The following is a 13,875-nucleotide window of genomic DNA, read 5'->3' on the forward strand; positions in this document are numbered from 1 at the left end:
TGCTATTGGCCATTTAGCTCTTTATTAGACCAATCAGGTGTTTCAGGCAGGCAAAGTAACACAACTTCACGGAGTTATACAAATGCAACATAAAAAAAATGCAACACATCTCAGCATCATTAAACAAACGTTCCAGAGCATAAACAAATGTAACACATTTTAAAATAATATTCTACAATAGTTTATCTTCTATTAGCACTTGTCATTCACTGTCCAACCTTTTTCAGGAGTTTATTCATGTGTACACAGGATAGGATGGAAAATTTGTCCAAGTCTTGCATCCACGTATTCTCAACAGCACTATGATTGTTAAACAACAAGAACCTAACAAATACTCATTGAACAAATAAATTCATATGTAAAGTCAATTGATTTTTCTTCAACTTCAAACATTTTAAGTGTCTGGTTTGAGTATTAAGAAATAATATCTACTCCAATAAAATATTGTAATGTAGTTATATCTAACTGTCCTACATGTAAACATACATCATTGACAAAAGATACATTATTGACAATACAAATAAACAAATGATTTTATTTGCATGTATTGAATCAATTACCCATACATTTCTTTGCCAGAGAAAGAATTTTTGGTGAATAAAAATTTTGTTATTTTTGCCTCCAATTAGTAGTCCAGAAGAGCTAGGTGAGGCTGTGGGGAGGAGAAGCAGCTCAGCATTGTCATACTCCCAGGTCAGTAATTTCCTAGTACATCTGTCTTATTCTTACTCTAAGCCCCACCATACCCGCTAAAGCTCCAAGAATCTCACAGTTGCACTCTGTGTCTGGAGGAAACACACAGGATGGAGCCTTTCTTCATCATTACTGAACTGAAACTATCTCTTCCATAAGCCTCTCTGCAAACTTTCCCTAATGTGTCATTAGCCAGAAGCAGTTCACATGTTCATCCTGGTTCTTAGAATCAGCAGAGGACGAGTGCCCACATGGTCTCTGCAAGTACTCCTTATAGTTAATTCTGTCACATTAATTAAATGTTAAAATTGTTCCATAAAGAGTTTATTTTTGATAATTCCCTTTCTGTGTTTAAACTTAGCAAAATAAGGTTTCATTGCTAATATGTCTTTGAGACCAATATTTACTTACATAGGTAAGTTTTTGTTTTATCCAAACTGAAGCTTATTAAGAATTGATGGGAACATCCTGATTATCATTTTTCTTTTCAGAAATTCATTGCAACCCTGTCATGACAATCACATGAGGCCCAAATCTTGTGAGGCTGGGATTTAAACTTTAAAGAGAAAACAACCTCAGGAGCCGGGGCAGACAATAAACCCAACAGAACATGTTGTACACAAAATATGTGCTTTTCATGGCCTTCAAACCAACTGCCTAGTAAATATTCTAGGCTTCTAACTGTAAATGAAGTTCTTAATTGGTCTTGTACTGAGTCTAGAGAATCTTGATTCCCAGATAACAACACCGTACCAAATGCTAAACCAGCATAAAACATGGTGTGTTAATGGATGAGTGAGACGTTTTCTCTTATATTTCTGGTGAGTAAACGTCCATAGTCTTTGCAAGAAGCAACCTAGGATTATGTATCAAGAATCTGTAAAACATCCATAATATCTAACTATGAACTCAATGGTGTAGCTCAGGCAACACTAAAGAGTTGTAGGTCACTGATCCCAAGTCTATAAATTCATGTAAGCACAATGGAAGTTTATGTCTTTCCATGAAACAACACTGTTCAGGTGGATTTTCTAATGTGCTGATTCCAATGCCAGGATGTACTCTTCTAGAGCTGCATCATCCCCACTGCCCTCCTCTTCGTTTGTATCTGGTAAAGTGAAGGGGAAACAGCCTGAAGGAAGCTGTGCTCAAACCGCTGTTAGCCACAAGTAGCACCCACAGCACAGTGGTGAAAATGTGTCACATTACATACCCAACTAGACTAACAAGAAGGCCTTGAAACCAGCCTAACTACATGTCCTGAAATAAGAACTGACCTTTGATTTATTAGCTGTCAGTACTGTCAAATCTTCCAAAGAAATGAGCCTGAAAATTCTGTATGCCTATAGTATATGGAATATGATACAGAAAAACTATCAACCTAGTACCAAGACAGGGTTCAGAAAGACAGGTTACCTTAGACTGGGGTACTGTCTGTCCTTTGTATTGGGATTCTTGAGAGATTAGGAGTTATTTCAACTTTCAGTTTAAGTCTGTCAAGGAAACTGGTGAAGATTAACACATTCAATAGAACACACTATAGCCACTGAAGGGATAAATTTACACAATACTACAGAAAACAGTTCTCAAATATGAATTTAAAACACAGGAAATATATAAAGAATACAAATTTAACCTGTTCTATACAAAACTCTAAGCAGCCACTTGAGGTTTTTTTCTCCTTTTCGTTTTGTTTTTGAAGCAAAAGTTGTTTTACTGTTTGTCCCTTATTTTCATTCTATTGCTTAAAGCTTGTTTAAAATAATAAAACATTACAGACAAACTTGAAATCCTTTTTAAGATTCCATCTGCTGTCCCAGAGAAAGGCATTCTTGAATTTATGTATATTCTAAGGCGTTATGCTCTACCTGACAAATACATTTACATAAAATATGATTATTTAGACTGTGTAATATATTTTTATAGTAATCTTATTTTAGTTTTCCCATGAAATATTAAATGCCCAATGTATACATATTGATTTTTGGAGTCTATTTAGTCTGTTTAACAGTCCTTGAATATTACAGTCCATTCAAGCAGTCAGCATATGGACACTAATGGATTTGCAATTGTCTCCTATTCCAGAGAATGTTGCTGTAATAGTTTAAGGCTCCTAGTCAGCCGGGCGGTGGTGGCGCACGCCTCTAATCCCAGCACTCGGGAGGCAAAGGCAGGTGGATCTCTGTGAGTTCGAGGCCGGGATGGACCGACAGCCTCCAAAACAATACAGAGAAACCCTGTCTCGTAAAAAAACAAACAAAAAAATAGACCCCTAGTGATTTGTGTGTCAGCATCCCTAGATTTTGTATGAGAATTAAAATTTCTGCTTCATAGGAGATTATTGAAGTTGATAAAGTATTGTCAAATAAGCCTTCTACTGGCATTATTTCATTCAAAATACGTGAGAATAAAATGTATAAAACATTTTACCACCTTTTAAAACCTTTGCTTTAAAAAGGTTTTTTAAACAATGATGGTGGTGATGGTGCATACCTTCAATCCCAGTACTCTGGAGGCAGAGGCAAGAAAATCTTTGAGTTTGAGACCAACTTGGTCCACAAAATGAGTTCCGGGACAGCTAGGTCTGCACAGAGAAACCTTGTCTCAAAAAACTATTAATAAATAAATTAGTTAAATAAAACCTTTGGTTTTTTTGTAAGCTGTATGGCATTAAATGATTTCTTTTTGTGGTTTCAGCTTTCTTCTCACTAACGAATTATGAGATTAAACATTGTTCATATTTATTGAATGTTCAGGATTCATTTTATGTTAAACAATATCATCTACAGCATAATATATGGTCAGAATTAAATTCATTTTGAAATATAAGTATTTCAACTGCCATTGTCTATTTCAATATATTGCATAAGAAATAAAGAAAACCAAGTTAATATTTGGTAATTCTGATGGGAAATACTAGATAATTTGAATGTGACTAATACATAGGACTCTCCAAAGTGTTTCCAAGAGACAATGTCTATTCCACAGATCAAAGTATGACGAGCCACTAAGCCTCTGACAGTTCACCTTCCCTGCAGCTAAAGACAGCACGCTGCCAACTGTCCAGCTTTCATACTGCTCATGTAGGCTTAAATATCTGCTAATTCAGATAGTGGCTAGAGTCCATCAGTTAATAGTATTTGCAACAAAAACATATGGCCAGTACTTGGAAGGCCAGTCATTAGCTAATATGACTCATTCCCAAATGACACAGAGATGATTCATATTGTCAGTGCAATTTCTCTTTGAGTACCATGACATCTAACAGAGTTGACCTTAATAAAAGATAGCAGTGCTGATTACTTAGGATCCCTTAAGCCTACTCACCTGTCACAGGCATGAAGAAGCATAGACTGAAACACACCACAGCTTCAGTAGGTAATGTAGGTGACAAACAGATAGGGAGTCAGAAAAGACGAAGTGTAGAAACTGAGCCAAGTTTGCATGGAAGGTATGAGGTTATATTGTAATAAAATAGAATCCATAATAACAAGTCTAATTATCCCAAGTAGTAACTCAACATTTTTATTGTTTATATTATATATACAGTCTAGTCTTAAGATAGGCTTGCCTAATACAGTTATTTGGAAGTAAAAGGAATATTAAGTGCGTAGTCATTTCTTGGTTGTCCAAACCAAATCTCACATCCACCTATAATTTTAAGAGCATTTAAAACTTAAAACCTGTAATGATGTTAAAGGGAAGAGATGAATTGAAAGTACTTAGAAAACAGCACAGTGGCACCAAAGATCATAACTATTGTCACAACACATTGGTTCAATAGATCTACACTCTCAGTCCTATGCACAGAAGTGTCCTCCTTCATCCCAAGAAAGACTGCCCCAGAATCCAAGTCAAGAAGGTAAGTTTACTACATCAAACTACTGTGTTAAATTCATGACTTTCTCAGTTTGTTCGTGCTACTTCTGATATGGAAACCTAGAAACAACAATAAGAAAAGAAGATTACCTTATAGCACACACACACACACACACACACACACACACACACACAAACCATGACACATCAAACAGCAACAAGAGACTATGTCAAAAATTTAAGACCTACCAAAAACTATTTAATTTTGTTGTTGTCTGTTGTTCTGTAGCCTTACTAATGAATGAGTAGAATCTAGAGACTGCCTAGCATTTTATTCATACTAAATCACATTTTGGTTAATACCTAGAAAAGACAGATACAGCAGCACCATCTTCAAGTGCCAAACTAACATGATGAAGTTAATAGTCCATGTAACATTCATTTAGTCAGTAGAATAGGAGAGCATTTACATTCATCTTATGCTAGTTTATTGATGTCTTGGCTTGCAAAAATTGAACCCCATCATGGATTTAAAATTTTGAACACTAGGATTTCTTCATCAGATGAATCCCTCTGACTGTCTGGGCTTCAGTTTGATATCTGTGATTCTGACACCAACTGAGAATTCTCTCTACAGAAAACCATTCTACAAAGAGAACAGGGACATTTTCACAAAGATGGAAATTTTTGGTTGAATGAAAATGCCACAACCTTTTTCAGTAGCTAATAACACAGCTGCTGAAAAGTGACTTTAAATGAGAGCACATGGGTGGAGAGCTTTTAATATGTTGATTGTACTTTAGAAGGAATAAAATTGGAAAATAATGAAGTAAGCTAGGACAAACAATACTATACACCAAAGACAATAAACCATTGAAAAAAATGCTGAAGGAATTTTTAACAGAAATAAAACAAGAGCCTCCAAGTACAGCCAATGTGCCATTTGGGAACCTTGGTCCAGAAATTTACAAGGTCTACATTTCAAGGACATCTTCTGGAACCTTCTGGGTGTTAGAGTTTGAACATGTCTAGATTGTACTTACTGAAAATTATTTTTAAAAAGTATAGAGGCTGGAAAAATGGCTTAGCCTATCGCACAAGTATGAAGATCCCAGTGTGAGGTGCACCTGCAATTCTAGTGCTGAGGTTGGCAGGGGAGGGGTTAGGGAGTTTGGAGCAGAGTTGGGGACAGATAGAGACAGGGTAATCCCTGTGTCTTGCTGACCAGACAGCCTTACAGAAGTGTCAATCTCCAGTTTCAGTGAGAGACTCTGAAAATAAGGTGGAGATTAATTGAGAAAGACACCCGATGTTGAAGTCTAGCCTTTGTATGTGTCTGAACATATGTGTGCTTACCTTTTCACATATGTGCACAGCAATAAACACGTATATACACAGAAAGAAAAACTAGAATTGTTTACATATTGCGTGCTGAGGGAGGCACTTAACACACTGACAAATACATAACAATGGTTAATTATTAAAGCCAAACAATATTTTATTAGAAATACATGTGAAATAATTTACAATGTTATTAGTGACATAAAGTTTATGATGTGACAAAAGATGATCAAAAAATGATAAAATTAAGTAGAAAAATATCTACCACTTTTATGCCTCTAACATGAATAGAGATATAATTATAAGCAAAAAACCACATACAAAATGCAATTTTAAAATTTTGTCATGTGAAAACTTTTATATAATTAAGGTTACTGTGAAAATGTATCCAAGTCTATAAAACTCATTAAGTATCACAATAGGGATTTAGTTCTCCTGATCATAACCCTACATAATATTTACTAGCATCAAGAATTCTGTTTTTTAAAGATTAATTACAATACATTCCATTTAAAATTGAAATAAGAATCAAGTTATATTTGATTGATAGGAGTCTTATGCTGTTTTTGGTAGTGATTTAATAAGTAGAATTTTCCCATTATAATACCCCAGTTGATAAATCTGCAACCAACCACTACACCTAGGGCTGAGAGTGACCCAGAATTATTTCTCTATGTTCATAATAAACTGCTTTCCCACAACAGTGTGACAATGGGAAAGGCATTCATTAAATAAATGGCACCCAGAAAGGCATCCACGGACAAAATAAATGTAGACTTTATGAAATCGTATAAAAATCAACTCATATCCAACAGCCACAAAGACCTTCGTCTTAATCAGGAGGAGGCCCCTCCTCTGAGTAGATTCTCCACAGAACTGCATCACAAAGAGCTTGAAGTGTTAAGGTAACTGCAAGCATCCCTTTCAGTTTTGACTACATCTTTTGACTACACGTTTTCGTTCAAAGCGAAGCGCTTGAAATTCTTTGAAACCTTACATATAGGATGGGAAATACTAAAGATTTTAGAATACAACAGAGAAGAAAAAATTCATGACAATGTCCCAAGTAACACAAAGCCATACACAAATAAAAACAAACCCAGATAAATGAGATGCATGCAATAAAACTGCTGGTAGTTAGCCAACTCATGGAACAAAAAGTTTTGCAAACTGTGTATCTAAGTAGCTATTGTGAGTGACTGTCATTCAGTTCAAGCAATTGGCATCTTGTGGAGTTTATCTGTGTCCTCTTGCAAAAGGATCTCACCAGCTGGGCTTGTTCAGTGTGTTGCACTGGTTCTTCTATGGGTGGGTAGGGTCACCTGGGGATCCAGCTGTTCCCTATCACCTGTTGTCTGTAACTCTGCTGTAACTGAAGATGGCCTCAGGTAGTGGCTAGGGTAGACCTGGGGACGACTAGAGGAGAGAGTCTCCACCTAAGTGGATACAGGGAAATGCAGTCGAAAGTTTCTGTTTAGGCGTAGTTTCAGGTGTAGCAAGTTCACTGGCAAGGCAAGATGCCACAACAGGGAAAAGGTGTGTGCCACCACTGCCTGGCCTCTATGGCTAACTAGTGTGGCTAGCTTTGCACTCTGATCTTCAGGCAAGCTTTATTTGTTAGATCATAAACAAAATATCACTACAGGATGTGTTATGAAATCGCTGGCAGCTGTCCAAGTGTGCAGATATTGTTGAAGTTGGAGGCTAACATGACTATCCCTCCCATCGCAGTTGTGCTTGGTTATTCTTGATCATGAAAACAGAGCCAGATGGCAGGGCTCACTGAAGCTGTGAGCAGGAATTAAATAGGTTTAGTCTTAAGTGACTCAAAGAATTTCATGCGCTTCGCTTTGAACGAAAACGTGTAGTCAAAAGATGTAGTCAAAACTGAAAGGGATGCATGCAGTTACCTTAACACTTCAAGCTCTTTGTGATGCAGTTCTGTGGAGAATCTACTCAGAGGAGGGGCCACCTCCTGATTAAGACGAAGGTCTCTGTGGCTGTTGGATATGAAGCATGAAGTTTAAGGCATAGAACTGTGCTGAGGGAGCACAACACAGGGAGATAACTGACAGGGATGTTTTAAAGATCCCATCAGATCAGAAACCAGGGAGCTGATTTGAGTACTTAAGTAAAAAAAAAAAAAAAAAAAAAAAAGAATGACGGCATCACTGCAATGGGAAATGTAGTCAATTGAGAACTTGGGAGATTCTGGTATATAAGAAATAAAGTGGGAAAGGACTTTGAGATGAAAGAACCAGAAAAAGTAAATAGATGCTTCCTTCCTGTCTTCCTTCCTGTCTTCCTTCCTTCCTTCCTTCCTGTCTTCCTTCCTGTCTTCCTTCCTTCCTTCCTGTCTTCCTTCCTGTCTTCCTTCTTTCCTGTCTTCCTTCTTTCCTTCCTTCCTGTCTTCCTTCCTGTCTTCCTTCCTTCCTGTCTTCCTTCCTGTCTTCCTTCTTTCCTTCCTTCCTGTCTTCCTTCCTGTCTTCCTTCCTTCCTGTCTTCCTTCCTTCCTGTCTTCCTTCCTGTCTTCCTTCTTTCCTTCCTTCCTGTCTTCCTTCCTGTCTTCCTTCCTTCCTGTCTTCCTTCCTTCCTGTCTTCCTTCCTGTCTTCCTTCTTTCCTTCCTTCCTGTCTTCCTTCCTTCCTTCCTTCCTGTCTTCCTTCTTTCCTGTCTTCCTTCCTTCCTTCCTGTCTTCCTTCTTTCCTTCCTTCATTCCTGTCTTCCTTCCTTCCTTCCTCCCTCCCACTCTCCTTCCTTCCTCCCTTCCTTCTTCCTTTCTCCCCTCCTATTCTCCTTTATTCTTTCCTCCCTCCCTCATTCCCTCCCTCCTCCACTCCCTCTCTCCCTCCCTTCTTTCCTTCTTTTTTTTCACAGAAGATGATCAAAGACTGATAAATGCCAAGTTCATAACTGCTTCAGGAATACAAGTGTGAGAAGGAAATCTTCACAGAGTGTGTCTGTCTATAAAACTCTGGGGCATTTTAGCCACAGAGAGTGGCAACAGTTGGCTGTGTGAAAGAGGCACTATCAAACTCTCAACCATACAAGATATCTTGATTCAGCTGCCCTCTGAAAACCCAAAGTGGATTTTTAACTCAAACTTAATTGATAAGTTCCCATAGTCACCCACACTGAAGATAAAATGAAGACGAATTATTTTTTGAACAAATTCAGCTAAATGAAAAGAAAGAACGGCACATTCAAGGTTGTTTAAATGATGACTATGGGTTAGAAAGTAGTTGTTAATGCTCTACAAGACTGGAGTTACCTGTGTGGTCAGCCACTCAGGCTTCCAGGGACATTTGGGGTTTGGACTGAAGTAAAGATAGTGGCTGGGATACTCTTAAGACCTTAGATACTAGAAGTCAAAGAGAGGTATATTCCTATATGTATGATACAAAATTACAGGTGTGAAATAACCTTTGAGACAGACTCTCAGATCACTGCGAATGGGAGTCCCAACTGTATTGTTCGTTGTAGTTTAGACAAATAATATGTATCCTTCTCTTTCTGTTCATAACAGTCTTGAATGGTCTCAATATCATTTAACACTTACTGTCTGGATTTCTTACCCTGTTGGGTGAAACCAAAGAAGGTCGTGTTGGTGTTGAGTGAGTGGGTTGAGTTATGTTAGCTAAGAAATTTTTAGGTTTGTATACTGTATTCATTCATGTTTATGCTAAGTTATTCCCAAATGATCCATCCTGTTTACTGTCATTTGGCTTTGATGATCTTTCTCAGTATAATAAAACAACTTTTGACACTACAGCAAATTAGTTGAAGCTGAACTGAACATGATGGTTAAAAAAATCTTTTCACTGGATAAATGATTAAGAGAGTCATAAACTCCCATATTTTCCAAACCCTTCCAATGGCTTCTATGCTAAAATCCTGTACACAGGAAAGACATTTTTATTTATGGACACAAATGAACAGGGAAGGATTATATTAGTAATATGTTAAGGGAAAAAGAGAAAGCTCACGTTTGCATGTTCCCTCTGTGATTGTTTTGCCTTCCTTCTCTCCTCTAATTCTTTATCACCCCCCAAAAGGAAACTTTCAATTAGAGCACTGTTTCCTGAAAAAAAATCAACACAAAGTTCTCTGGGTAGATCTCGTGATCAATGGTGGAAAAGCACTAACAGGGCTTGCTAAAACACACCCCTGAGGCAGCCCTGGAGTTTCTGATTCTGTAAGTGCAGAAAGAAGCCTGGAAAGTGAATGCTAACAACTTCCCAGCGATGTTGATCTTAGTGGTCCAAAGTGACACCAGAGAACCATTGCCTGACTGTAGGCAGCAGCCCAAAGTGCTGTGTGTGCACTAAACATGGATTCAGCCGTCCCTTATCACCCTGCCTTCTTGGTGCAGTACAAATTGAGGCTGTACTGAAAGGTCAGGCCATGCCTAGCTAGCTTTTCATGAGCCTCTGAAGGCTACTGGGGAGAATGTTGTGAACATTAAGTCATAATGCTAATGAAGGACCTGGTTACAAGTCTAATAGTTTTCTGGTTACCAGCTCATTGCCTTCATGAACTAGACAAATGAGATTAGTGTAGCCTTTTTCTGTAGTTACAAATGCACAACTTGGATGTCTGAGTGGTCCAGAAACTCACTCACTGTGTGGAACTTGAGTGTCCTGTGTTCCCCATGTCTGTGTATGCCTGCACATCCCTACTTATTCATATTTGTTGTTTACATACACAATTTTAATTGTAAGATGACTGTACTTTTCCATCTTATAGATAACAGTAAAATTACTGAACTACAATTGTAATGTTGTTGTTCTTAACTTTTAGTGAGGAGATGGACTTATTTTGATAAACTAGAGGAAGCCATGGACATGGTTCAAGTAAGTTAATATGATTTGGAGAAATAGAGGTGTAGCCTGAGGTATATGTTTTCCAAATGCAGAACCCCTTATTCTAACTCTGGCTCTATCACCCTGACTGAACACCTTCATGTTCAACAGACTCATTCCCAGCCCTATGGTAATGCCAGCCACTTTTCAAAGGACTTTAGATACCGGGTGGAATCGGCCCTCTCTGAGCTGACAGAGTTCCTCTTTTACAACAGTTTTCTGTCTGAAAAACTGGCATCATCATGACTTGTGACTGTTGTGACAAGTGGCAGCAGCACAGACTTATTACCTAGTATCCCTCTATGCCAGAGGCACTTAGATCAGAGGGACTGCCTTCCCTGGCTTCAGGGAAAGAATCTGTTCCCTTGGCATTCCATACTTTAGAGGCACCCTGAGTTTCTTTATCAGTTTAGAAAATCAACCTAGCACCTTCCCATCCCTCTGCTTTCACCACTTCCAAGAGACACAGGACAAGCATTCTTAGAGTCCATTATCATAATGTATTTAGAAAAGGAGACAGTGCTCATTGATTAATCAGATATTGTTTTGAAACCCTCTGTGAGCAAGCACCATGCTAGAAAGCATAAATGTACTCTACTCTAAGTTGCTGTTGTTTTCTTTCGTTGTGTTCATTGCTGTACTCATTTTTAAATGGAAACATTTTTTATTTACAAGTCTGTACACTGTGTACACAAAACCCAAAGAGGTAATATCCAAGTGTTGAGATGTGTACAAGCTTTTAAAATAAATTTATTGGAAAGACCTCAAGCCTTTAATGAGTCTGAAGGGAGCACATTTCATTTTAAAACTCATCATACAAAAAAATTCCCAAAGTTCTTAAAAAGGTACACTTGTTTCCAGAGGGAAGATTAAGTATTTTATCTAGAGCAAAACAACCTTGAAAAGTTCATATTATAATTACAAGAAAAACACTAACGTTTTTCCTCAATGTAATCATTGCACAAGTTTCTGAATTATTGTATCTGATTATACATATGTATATTATATGTATATTTTGTACATATGAATATGTTGTTAATACTCTAACTAGGTTTAACCTTTTTTAGAATCTAGCTCAAATCCCCTGCTTCAGTATATATTTCATATATTTATATATAAATATACATATATATGTATACATTTCATATATATGCATATTTACATACATATATATTCTAAACATTCTGGCACAAGAATTTCTTCAGATAGCTCAGACCCATCTTGTCTAGATCGCACTCCCTCAAAGGCAATTCCTCCCATGCCCTATTGTGTCATTTAAAGTGCAGGGGCTTTTGGGATTTCCTTGCTTCTCTGGGTTGTTCCTGCCGCCACCTCCCTGCTGTAATTAAGTTTTCTATTAATTGTCTCAGGTATTAAGCAGGGGACAGCAGCTAGAGCACAAAGCACCTCTGGGCACACAGCGCCTCTTGTGTCTCTGCTTCCAGTCTGGCAAACACGTTCTCCAAAGACTAGGGGCAGTGACTCAAACTGAGTTTGCCAAATAAGACACTGAGGCTCACCAACCCAGTGGATAATTTTCCCAGGGTGTGCTGTGTCTTCTTGGAGTTGAGCGGCGTGATTGTCCTCATTGGTTGGCGGAGTGATGAGGAGATGGGGAGAAGGAAAAGAGCTCCTTCTTGGTTTCACTTTGTCAGGACTCCAGGTGAGAACGATATGCTACTGAAATCGCTTCTGTAAGGAACACAATTGCGATCCTCATTCCCACGGCCATAAACTCATCAGTGAGTGGATATTAATCTAAAAACCCATTTTTTCTTGTAATGAACATTTATTTATTCAAGAAATGGCACTGCCTTGCATTTTCCTGAATTTTGGGAGATGGGTGCCGTATTAGTCAGAAGCTTGTCACTCTGACAAAGTGCTGGCCTGAGTCAACTGGAAAGAGAAAGCATTTGCTTGCGTTCTCAGTTTTAGGATCCGCAATCCATGCTTGGCTGGCTGTATTGTTTCTAGACCTACTGTGAGGCACGGCATCATGGTAATAAGACAGGTAGAAGCAAAGTTTCCCACCCCTTGACAGCCAGCAGGCAGTACCGGGAAGGGGTCAAACCAGACACACGGTTCCCAGAACTGAGATGACTCTCTTCCTGCAACCAGCTCCCATCTTCCTCCGTTCTGCTAACTCTCAATAGACCACTAAATTTTGAGTCAGTCAGTGGATTAGCCACTGATTAGGTCAGAGCCTTCAGGGTCTAAACATGTTTAGAAATGTCCTCACAGACACACCGGGAGCTGTGCCTTAATAATATGCTAGATTTCTCAAACTTGGCCAATCAAAATGAACCATTGTAAGTATTTCTGGTTTCTGTAAAATAGGTACTTTATACATTTTTACATCATTTATAGGCAGATACAGTGACACTTTTGAATATATTCAAAACTTTCCTATTTGCCAGTTGTTTTGGTCTTTAAAACATGTTTGCAAAGTAAGCTTATAACAAATTTCTATTTTACCAGTGAAGACACAGGTTTTAGAGTTGAGTTGATCAGGCAGCACAACGGTTTAAAAAGCAAAATAAAACACAGAAATTCTAACTCCAGTTAGTTGCTCTTCACTTAGGAGATTTAAGTTGAAATAAGAGTTGAACTCACAACTGTTAAATGCCAGATAAAACCAAATCAAAATTCCAGAAAGTATTCATTAAGATAAGACTGTCACGTTTTAGATATGTGCAGTGATGGAAATGTAGTATGTTTATCAGTGGACACATGGTACTGTTTGACCAGAGAAATTTTAAAGAAGGAAAAAAATGACTTCAGGGTTTGGACAGATGGCTAGGTGGGTAAGAGCACTTGTTGCTCTTGCAGAATCCTACGTTAGTACCCAGCACCTGCATGCTAGTTCACAGTCATCCATTATTCCAGTCCCAGGGTATCTGATGCCTCTTCTGATTTCTTCAGTCACCAGGCACACACATGGTGCTTATACACACAAGACAGATAAACGTTCGCACGCATCGAGTAAATAGATCTCTTTAAAGTCTCTCCATACTGATAGGCAAGAATAATCTCCATGGTCTGTTCTATAGAATGCATAGAATCATAAAATAATGTCTCTGCTATATAATAAAATTCTGGAATTATTTAACACAGAAACAGCATAAAATTAAAATTCCAATTATAGACACAAACTAATTTAA

Source organism: Mesocricetus auratus, unplaced genomic scaffold, assembly GCF_017639785.1.
Source record: "Mesocricetus auratus isolate SY011 unplaced genomic scaffold, BCM_Maur_2.0 Super-Scaffold_6730, whole genome shotgun sequence".
Lineage (NCBI taxonomy): Eukaryota > Metazoa > Chordata > Mammalia > Rodentia > Cricetidae > Mesocricetus > Mesocricetus auratus.